The sequence below is a fragment of the Triticum aestivum genome, chromosome 2B (assembly GCF_018294505.1).
Source record: "Triticum aestivum cultivar Chinese Spring chromosome 2B, IWGSC CS RefSeq v2.1, whole genome shotgun sequence".
NCBI classification, from domain to species: Eukaryota; Viridiplantae; Streptophyta; class Magnoliopsida; order Poales; family Poaceae; genus Triticum; species Triticum aestivum.
Genome location: NC_057798.1, coordinates 281,519,244 through 281,529,929, shown reverse-complemented (window position 1 = coordinate 281,529,929; position 10,686 = coordinate 281,519,244).

Here is a 10,686-nt window from a genome sequence, read left to right as displayed (position 1 = left end):
CGACCGGTCTCTACCCCCCCCCCCACACACACACCGATAGTCGAACGTTGTGGGTAGGTATACATGCCATGGAGAAGAACTGCACCTCTGCCCTCTCAAATTCCAGTAGGCCAGCCGCCCTGTATATTTGACGTGGGCAAACACAGATTCGGTGTCACTCTTTATCGATCGCGCAGCCACACACTTCATCCCTGTTTTCAATTCTATCGATATCTCACGTCCATGACTCCATTTCATGCACATTACATATGTTACGTTTTTCTGATTGAGATATCCTCAACACATTGCCTCTGTTTCGCACAAACCATCTCTCTCACACCCACCCACGTACGTACCTGCACCTAAAGAAGAAGTGCATGCAGGACGCACATACTCACGTCTCGTTCCCGGCCACACCCGCACGGGTACACGGTGGAGTTCATTTCTATACGAAAAGGCAGCCCACGTGATAATTTGACGCGTGTAGCGGTTGTTTACTCGAAGGAGGGTTGGGTACCACGCCTAGAATATAAAACGATTGTCGTGGGGAAAATGGAAAAATGGGTTTGTCTCTCATGAGTCTCATCACACCATCTCACACAAGGCCGCCGTGGCCTCTCTCTCTCTCAGCGTTGGTCAGTGATCCGGCCGCATCCCGTTCGCCGGCGGAAAGGGAGGATGTGCATCGTCTCTCCGTTCGACGGCGTTGAGGCAGCTGGTCCCAATCTGCGGTACCCGCCGTTCTCTTTGACCAAGCTCCGACGAGCGTCATGGGGCCTTCACCACTTGTTCACTGCCGTAGTATGGGCAGATCCCGGCCGCCGGTGCCCTCCTAGTAACATCCCGAGGACCCTTAGGTACAGCTTCCTCCGTCCTTGCTCCACTGCCCATCTTCCCACGTTGCTGCATGTGGATCTTCTTTAGTTGTTTGCTTAAATCGTATCTCTACCGGCGTACTTTCCAACTTGCAATCTCGTCCTCAAACCATTTTTGATAAACCAACATGTGCTATCTTTCCCTTTTTACATGGAACATGCTTCTTTTTTGTCGGCGTATGTGTCTTCAACTCGTGTTATTGGGCAGTAATTGTTTCCTTTCGACCTCCTTTTGCAAACAGGGCTATCCGTTTTCACCTTGTTGCTATTGCGACCTTTTGGTGAACTGCACAAATCACTTTTCTGAAGAGTGTTTTGTGCAGTTCCGCCAAAATGTCACACGGGCAACGTTTTTACATTTCTATAGGACTACAGAAAGGGAAATTGGTTTTGCTATCCTCCTCATCCAACTCCGTGCCTAATCTTCTCCAACAAGAAGTTAGTCCTAAAGAGAGATCGTAGAGGTGATCGACTTCTATTTATGTTTGTTATGTTTCATCATCTAGTTCCACTATTATTGTAACCAGACTGACTGGATATCTTTGCAAACAGGGATGGTCCGCCCGATTTTAGTGGAGCTGCACAAAATGATCGGATTGTCATGTCCTTCATACACCTCTTTTTTGGCTACAGAGCTAGGTGAAACTAGCTGCCAAGCAATGAACACTGTGCCAAGGAAAAGGAGCCATGCCTAAGAACAGCATCGATCAATTATATTTTTTCTTTATTTGTACACCTTCTGACAACTTTGTCTTCAGTTGTTATGTGAATATTGGCCCTGATCTGCGAACCATTGAGATGCATTAGCCATGGTAAATTCATTTGTATTTGATGGAATGTTGTAACCAGATAATCTTGAGGCAAGACACATGAATCCTAAGTTGAAACCTTTTTTTTCCTGCGGGAACCAGAGTTGAAACCTTCATAGCATCACAGTACAATTTCATCAAAATTATGCGTACATATAAATAAATCCCGAAGGATTGATAGCAATGCCAGAAAGATTCACCCCGGTCGTGGCGCCGTACTAGTAATGACTAGTGAGCAGTCAAATCACAGAGCCCCACCTGCGCCACAGCAAGTTGCTCGGACGAAGCAACCATCATTTCTCCGTTCCTTGAATCTGCTGGTACTCCCATATTCCCACAGTAATAAGTTGCTCAAGCGAATCAACCATCACTATATCCGCTCAGGTGTGATGACCACATGAGCTATCCATTCAGATTGCATGTTAAAAAAATAAAGGTCGATAACTAATGCGGCAAACTTAAAAAACACTAATGCGGCACCTCGGGCCAACACGGCCAGATCGCATTTTGCACGAGAAATTACACACCATGTTTCATTGACATGTGTTCCCGTTCCAACATATCAGTGAGACGATGGCGAGTAGTAGGAGTATTTCCGAACAGACGTGTAGGACAGGGCGCCCCTTCGTGAACCGTCGCAAACTGGCAACCGTCCACCGACTCTTCGCCTTTCCCTCTCGATTTGGAACTGCTGTCGCACACTCTTCCTCTCCCTCGTCCATTTTCCTTCAGCCCTTCACCCTTTATTCTGCCATCGTTCGATCGTCTTCTCCATGGAGGGAACAGCACGGAAACTACCCCGTTATTCTTGCCCCGATCTGAGAGATGACATGGTGGAGGAACTCATTGATCGGTGCGACGTCATCACCTCGGCTAGCATGGCAGGTTCGTTCAAGCCCATTCTTGACTCAATTAATAACATCATTACAAGGAACCCAAGAGTCAAGGAGCGGTTTGATCTCCCCTATCTTCTTTGCCGTGACCCTGATGACTGGCACCGTCATGACGTTGGCCTCGTCCTGTGCAAGTTGATGCCGCTTGATAATGATACGTATGATGTTAAGATGTCATCGCTTGAGGAAAAGGCTTGGGAAGGCGCAAATGGAGATTGGGTTGTTTACATTGGGCCCAACTGCGAGTGGAAACTTGTGAATGTGTACACTCGTGACCGGGTTCCACTTCCAAAAATCTTAGCAGACTGCCCAGAGGTTGAGCACACCGGTATTGTACACACGTTCAAATACAATCATGGTGACTGTCTTCTATGGAAGATAGCAATTTCTCGAGTTCCCACCTGATCTTGGAATTACAAGAACTATGAAGTTGTTGCTATCTTCGACAAGCTTGTTGCCGTCGTTGCTGGTTTGACTCGATGGACATTGCTCAAAAATCAGTTTCTGTACACGCATGAGTACTATGATGCAATTCAATACGAGGGCCTTGTGTTTGCTGCCACCTCTCGTGGCACTGTTTTTGCATGGAATCGTTATGATTTTGGTACGGTTGTCTTCCACCGTAATTATAATTGTTTCATCCATATGCATGCGGGTTAGCAAGTTTTCCTTTACTAATTAACCTTCTTCTTGTGTTTCCAAGGTCCTGTGAACATTCCACCACCTATACTTGAAAAAATTTATAACCAAGGGGGAGACGACGATGGTGATGATCACGAGCATGAGGACGAGCAATGCCCATATACTCATTTGCGCCTGGCAACTAATTCTGATGGATCACCTCTTCTCGTGTGTATACAGCCCACTGATGATGTTACTGCTAAGGAAGCAGGTGTAGTCTCCCATGGTCGCACTCTCCGGACCTATTCCAACACCCGTTGCATGGTATTCGGGATGGATACTAGTGTGATAGCGCAAACACCTTCTCCCTGGTACAAAATTGATAGTCTTGGAGAAAACTCGCTCTTCCATGGACAAAACAATCCGATGATGGTGAAAGGCGATCCAACTACTGTTGACACAACGTTACTAGCACCATTTATGAGAAGCAACTGTGTCTATACCTCGGACATTAGCGTGGTTCCCAACCCTGGTACTGATATAGTAGGTCGCTTCAGCCTGGATGATCAGTCCTACATTTGTCTCGAGATCGACAATAGATGCCCCGTCCCAGAGAATCACTTGTGGTTCAAAGCAAGCGTTTCCAACACTGAGGAATGGTTGAGTTGAAGTTCATTTCATTGCTTGTTATTTGTTGTGTGGTGAAAACTTCAGTATTTATAATGTATCCTCGTTGTCGATGTGGGTTGATGACCTATTGTATGTAATAAAATGATATGCCTGTGATAAAATTACTAAATTTATGAATGGCTTTCGAGTTGCTTCTATGAGTGAGTGGTGCGACGAGGCAAAAAAATATTTTCCGAATACATAATTGTACGTGCATTGCAACAGGTTATGGGATGAGGCCAATAAACAATAGTAGTACAATATTTGTACTAGCTTCACATGCTTCGCTCGTCGTGTGGGTGTTTTTACTGTAGCCACATTGTACGTAACCAGCACCTCGAATCCTCGATACTAGTACTATATAGTAAGTAGTAGGAGTAGTATGGTGGCATGGGCCAGAACAAGCATTCACGTCTAGGAGTACGGCACACGCCACCAGCACGACTTCCATCTGACACCATATTTCTTGGAGTTCATGCTAGAGAAATCTCTTCAACCTTGCCATTTCTCTAACTCAGCCATCGCGCGGCGGGCGAGGTGGGGGTTTGCCGATAGTCGGTTTTCTCAACTGCAGTCCCACTTGTAAGGCCAACTCCAACACTCTATCAATATATGGATGTACTCTTCTTCCCAATACAAAAACTTGCATCCATTCTACTCCCTCCGTTGCACAATACATGCCTTCTACTACCTCCGTCCTGGTTTATAGGTCCCCTTTGTAGTTTCTGTCAAATTTTGACTAAAGATTTAACTGACAAAATGTTAATGCATGTCTAGAAAAATTATCTCATTGGATTCGTACTTGAACATAGTTTTCAAAAATATAATGTTTGGTGACATGCGTAGACATTTTGTTAGTTTAATCTATGGTCAAAATTTGGCACAAAATATAATGGGGACCAATAAACCTGGAAGGAGGTAGTATTTGTCAAAATATATATGTATCTAGACATGGTTTAGTATATAGGCACATCCATTTTTTGAAAAATGGAAGTCAAGTATTTTGGAACGGAGGGAGCACACAATAATTTTTTTAAGATAGCACAACTAGTCTAATCCGAGAGCACAACCAAAGATTTGGTCGGGTTCTTCCTCCTTTTGCCGACACGTGGGACATCCAGCATCCAGGTCGTGTCATGAAAGAAAATAGAGTGGTACTACCTCCGTCCTGGTTTACAGGTCCCCTTTGTAGTTTGTGTCAAATTTTGACTAAGGATTTAACTAATAAAATGTTAATGCATGTCAAAAAAATTATCTCATTGGATTCGTATTTGAACATAGTTTTCAAAAATAGAATGTTTGGTAACATGCGTAAACATTTTGTTAGTTTAATCTATGGTCAAAATTTGACACAAAATACAATGAGGACCAATAAACCCGGACGAAGGTAGTAGTTAATAAGTTGAAGCCACGAGATGTGCATCTTGGGTTAAACTATAAATAGAATCTTACTACTCTTGAGTAACTCCAAAAGCGGCCACCGAATATCTTTATTGGATTTGTTTTTCATCGCCAGCCCGTCGAGGTGAAAGATGTGCAGGTTCAGTGGGTCCTCTTGCGTTTTCAGTGGGGCCGCATGTGAGCAAACAGACGATGCGCTCCGCGCGTCCGCTGGCTGGTTGAGAAGAGAGATAGAGGAGGGCTGAGCACGGACTGCAGGAAATTTGTTCTACGTAACCAGCACCTTGATATTCGCGTGTGGTTGTTTCTAGAATAAAAAAAAGGAGGTACCCCTACTTATGTTACTCCCACTACGCCTAGCCTAAGGTTAGTAGGTGACCTTGCGCTTGGCTCTTCGCCTCTTCCGGAAGTCGATGGTTCTACAGTATTGCTTCTGGCAATCTGACACCAAATGAACTGCTGCACGTCCACCGCTTGTAAGCAAAAGTTTCTCCTCGTGTCGCGAGCCACCGTGCACGCGTTGGCGAGGGAGAAGGCGTAATCAAGCTTCTCGCCGTTCTATGATTTGGTGGGACACATCAAAGTTATTTACTAGTAGTACGTACTCTCTCCAAAAAAGGGCTGACCATGTCATTGCTACCATCCCGTGCTCCGTCGTTGAGTACGTGCACTATTCACGTGCCATCGAGGAGAAAAAATATTGCGTAGGTGCCATCGAAGTGCACGACTCACTTACGAAAAAGGGTTTCCCCCCCGCTTTCCCCCCCGCACGAGTCACTTACGCACTGCTTATCTGATTATCTCCATTTTCTTGCATGACACGTGCACCTTGATGCTAGATGTCTTGCGTGTTGGGAAAAGGATGAACAAAGCTCACGTAAAAGAAAAAAGTTGAAGAGCATAGATTCCCGACGACGGAGGAGGAGCAAGGAACCTTGCGTGTTTTCCCCTGTTTTTTGCCGCCTGCCCACCTATAAACAACTAAAAGAACATGAACTTTTCGCTAACCACTAGAAACGGTACATCAGGATGCTAAGTTGAAGATGTTTTATACTCCCTCTGTTCCCAAATATAAGTCTTTTTAGATATTTCAATAAGGGACTAATACGAAACAAAATGAGTGAATCTACACTCTAAAATATGTCTGCATACATCCGTACGTTGTAGTCTATTTGAAATGGCTAGAAAGACTTATATTTAGGAATGGAGGGAGTAGTTATTGAATTATTGATAACCACGCAACAAGCCACGCATGTACACAAGCCAACGCACTAACTCCATCCGATCCAACTCATGCACATACGCGCACAACATGGAGCACACAACGCACGTACACAAGACGTGCATGCACACACGCTGGGCCGCAGAATGCACGTGAATAACACATGCATGCGCACACACTCGGCTGCATGGAGGCGTGCGCCATCCGCGGCGATGTCCAATTCGTCGTGCTACGGCGAAGCTCGCACGCAACGGTGCATACACATCTCTTGCAACACCTCTTTGCCGTCGTTTCTCAACTACTAGTCGGAGACGAATACGACTGCAGCCTCGGCCTTAGAGCTAGCACAGATGGAAAAACACGCACGCTGCATGCACACGAGCACATACGGAGTGCCCACGACGTGGTGGTGGTGCGTCCCCGGTCGCCTCTACTTCTTCTGCGCACGTTGTCTATCAAGGCGGCTGCATGCTAATGATGATGTGGGTGAGATCTTCTAGGATTCAGATGATGACGAGGAAAATTATGAGGCACAAGGTGACGTACACCGTCAAGGTCCACGGTCAAGGGGGTGCTACTAAGTGCTTAGATGTGCTTAGAGCAAGTACAATAGAGCTGAGTCAGCGGACTATAAGGAATAAACTATAGTATATTTCTGCTTAGTTGGAGGAAAGAGAAGAGGAGAGAGAAGGTAAGCGGGCTCTTTGTGAAGAGCCAGCTCTAGCACGTGCTCCTAGGCACTTTGTGAGAATGAAAGGTGGGCCACAGAACAAAAAAGTAGTAGTACACTCGTTTGATCTACTATTGTACATGTTGACTATAAGATGGGCTGTAGATGACATGGCACTGGCTTATAGCTAGCAGCTGGCTATACTATTAATGCTCTTTAGATGAGGTGCTAAGTGCATTAAATGGCTTAGTAACTCAAGTCTTCAATGCATAGGTGCTTAGTTTGTTGGTGCCACATCATATTTTATGCCTACGTGGCAGGCTTAGCAGCTATACATGGTGGAGCACTGGGAGAGGCCAAGGCTGGTCATAGTGGGGAGTAACTTGTACTGTAACATATTACTATGTTAATCTGAACATCTCTATAAACTGGAAAGGAGGGAGTAGTAACATAGACTAGTGTCATATGCAGAGTATGGGAGCACATGATATTTCCCCGTCCGGACCGATCCCAAGTTGTCTTCTCACCTTCTTGGCCCAACAAAAACCCCTCCCCCCTCCCGTGCGTGCTTCCCTCCCGGCGCCAGCTGAGCCCGCCACTCCACATTGATGGCAAGTAAGGGCGACGCGACCTCTCACTACTTCCGCCGTTGAAGCGGCGCGCCGACCGAGGGCACCGCCCGCTGCACGCCCGACATTTCAGACTACCTAGTGGATAGTAACTTTTAGAGCAAGTACTACAATTAGATGACATAAGCAGGCTATAGGGATTTAAATATAGTATTTGTGCTTAGTTGAAGGAGAGAGAAGAGGAGAGATAAGAGAAGCAGATTGTAAACGTGTAGCCGGTTGTACTCCAACATACTTTGTGAGACAAAAGGTGGGGCCATTATTAATGATATTGTATTTATACTAAAGGGACTAACGGACGCCTTAATTACTCCCTTTGTTTTGAGACAAACCTTGGTGGGGCTATTACTGACTTTATTTTGAGCTATTATTGACTTGGAGATGGGGTTTGGGGGCCAAAGACCTACTATTATACGCTCACGACCGACCTGACATGCTCTACCCTAGCCGCCGCTGTATCATATGGTTTCGCACCATTCCAGATCTTAGCGCTGCCACGCAATTCTTCTCCATCCCTCCTTCCGGCGTGCACTGCGAGAAGGGACAACAATCCTCCGAACCCCGATTTTCGTGATCCTGTACGGGAGAGGGGCGATCAGGTTTTTGGGGAGCACACTACTGTGACTGCTGCCAGCGACGACTTCCTCAACGACAACCTTCTTCCCCGACCTAGGTAACCTCTTCATCAACGACATGAGTGACAACATCAACCACATCGGTTCTGCTCCTGCTGTACAATATGTGATTTTGTCCTCCTGGTTTAGTCCGCATCATTACTTCGATGTTTGCAATTGTCGTCATGATCTATTTACTGCTGATTCGGATTAAATCTCATACTAAATTGCTCATATATTAAACAATCCAATCCAAAAACCTGATCACAGGCAGTTTACTCCGAGTGGTTTTGCTGTGCTTTTGAAGCCGCCTACTTTTAAGGGGGGGGGCAATATAAAAGGTGGCGCACAAGAGCAGTATATTGGTTTCAGATCATGTAGTGCTATGATGCCACCAAGGGTAATCCTGAGGGCGATCTTAATCCTACACAGCAGGAAGCTTTGCAGAACATGGATACCCTCTTCAAAGCCGCCATGCTGAGTGTTCTTGACGATTCCATTGTGGATTCATATATGTCATTTGACAGCGGCAAAGACATGTGGGCTGCGCTCGAGGCCAGGTTTGGCCCCTCGGGCACTGGCAACGAGTTGTACGTCATGGAGCAATCCAGTGACTACAAGATGACTGATGAGCGCTCTGTTGTTCAGCAGACTCATGAGATACATTCACTCTCTAAGGAACTTGAGTACTTTAAGTGTGTGTTGCAGGACAAATTTGTTGTTGGGACCATCATTGCCAAGCTTCCACCTTCGTGGAATGATCTTGCTACTTCTCTGAAAAACAAGAGACATGAGTTTTCCGTTTTGGATCTCATTAGCACTCTTGATTTTGAGGAGAAGGCGAGAGCAAAAGACACACGTGCTCGGTTCACTGAGGGAGCTTCTAGTGCCCACATTGTACACGAGAAGAACTTCCAGCCCAACCAGCCCCAAAACAACAAGAACAAATCTCAGGGGAAAGGCAAGTTTGATGCAAAGAACAAGCCGTCACATTCTACCAAATTCAAGAAGAATTCTCATAACGGCAAGGGATACAAACCTCAATTTTGGTAGCACCGCACAAAATTTATATGGCTGCATCTACCTGCTGTCAGCTAACCTCATGGTGCTCCAGGTATTCCTACATTCGTAACTTGGTACAATGACCTCCGCAAGATGAAATTAGCTTATTCGTACATTGACTTGCTGAATGCATTGCGGAACGATCCTGTCATGTGTGGAGGAGAAAACAAGCAGTGCAGCCGAAGGTGGAAATCAACCAAGTACTTATGGAATTATATGTAATCTTCCTTAGGCAGGTCAGTATACCCTTCATCTAGATGATTGTGTTTTGTCATGCCAAGCTATTGATATGTGCTACTGTTTTGCAACACCGTTTAAGTATAGCTATTGTTTTCCTATCTTTTTAGATTCAGGACAATGAATATGATATCAGGGGAACTGCACAATATGGACCCATGTTGAGTCATCTCTATTGCCTCATGTGTTTGCTGCAAATGTGTGAGCATCAATTGCAAGATGAGGCAGCTAGCTAGCTGTGGAGTTGCCAATATGCTCAAAGTGCTCACAACATTGAGTAGAAACAAGCATGCCTAGGAAATTAATGCGTGCGCAGGGAAGCCCTTTGCTCAGAGAAGCATCGACCGATTTTCTTTATTTCCACACCTTCTCACAACTTTGTATATTGGTTATAGTATGGTGAATCATTGAGATGCATAGACATGCTGAACTTTTGTTCTTCTGAATGTTAGTCTAATGCGAGTGTCTGCATCCAGTACCGCATCCTCTAATTTGGTGGATGCACACAGAGAAAATAAATCTCCTTAATTTACTCCATAACCACCCTATTAAATAGGCCTAGTAACAAACCAGGCACATGCAGTGGCCGGCGGGCACATGCATCCTGCATGCATGGCCAGTCAGCCAAGCCCATGCGCCACCTCCAATGCAGCAATGCAAAAGAAGAGAGCGGTTCTTGGGAAAAAGCGAGTAGTTAGTGCAGCGGGCCTTATAAACACGAACAGCTCGCTCTCCCGCTTCCGTTTCCCCACCCAATTCCCCCCACTCCCCAATCTTCCTCACTCGTCTAGAAAACCCCGCTCACCTTCTTCCTCACTCGTACAGAAAACGCCTGCTCCTCTTCTTCCACTCCTACAGAAATCCCCAGCCCTCCTTCTTCCCCACTCGCACTGCCACTAGGCTCGTCTTTGGCTACTCTGCTCAAACCCGTGATCTCGGCGCGACGCACACAAGGAAAATGGAATCGGCTGGCCGCAGCGCCAAGAAGATGAGGCTCCCGCCAGC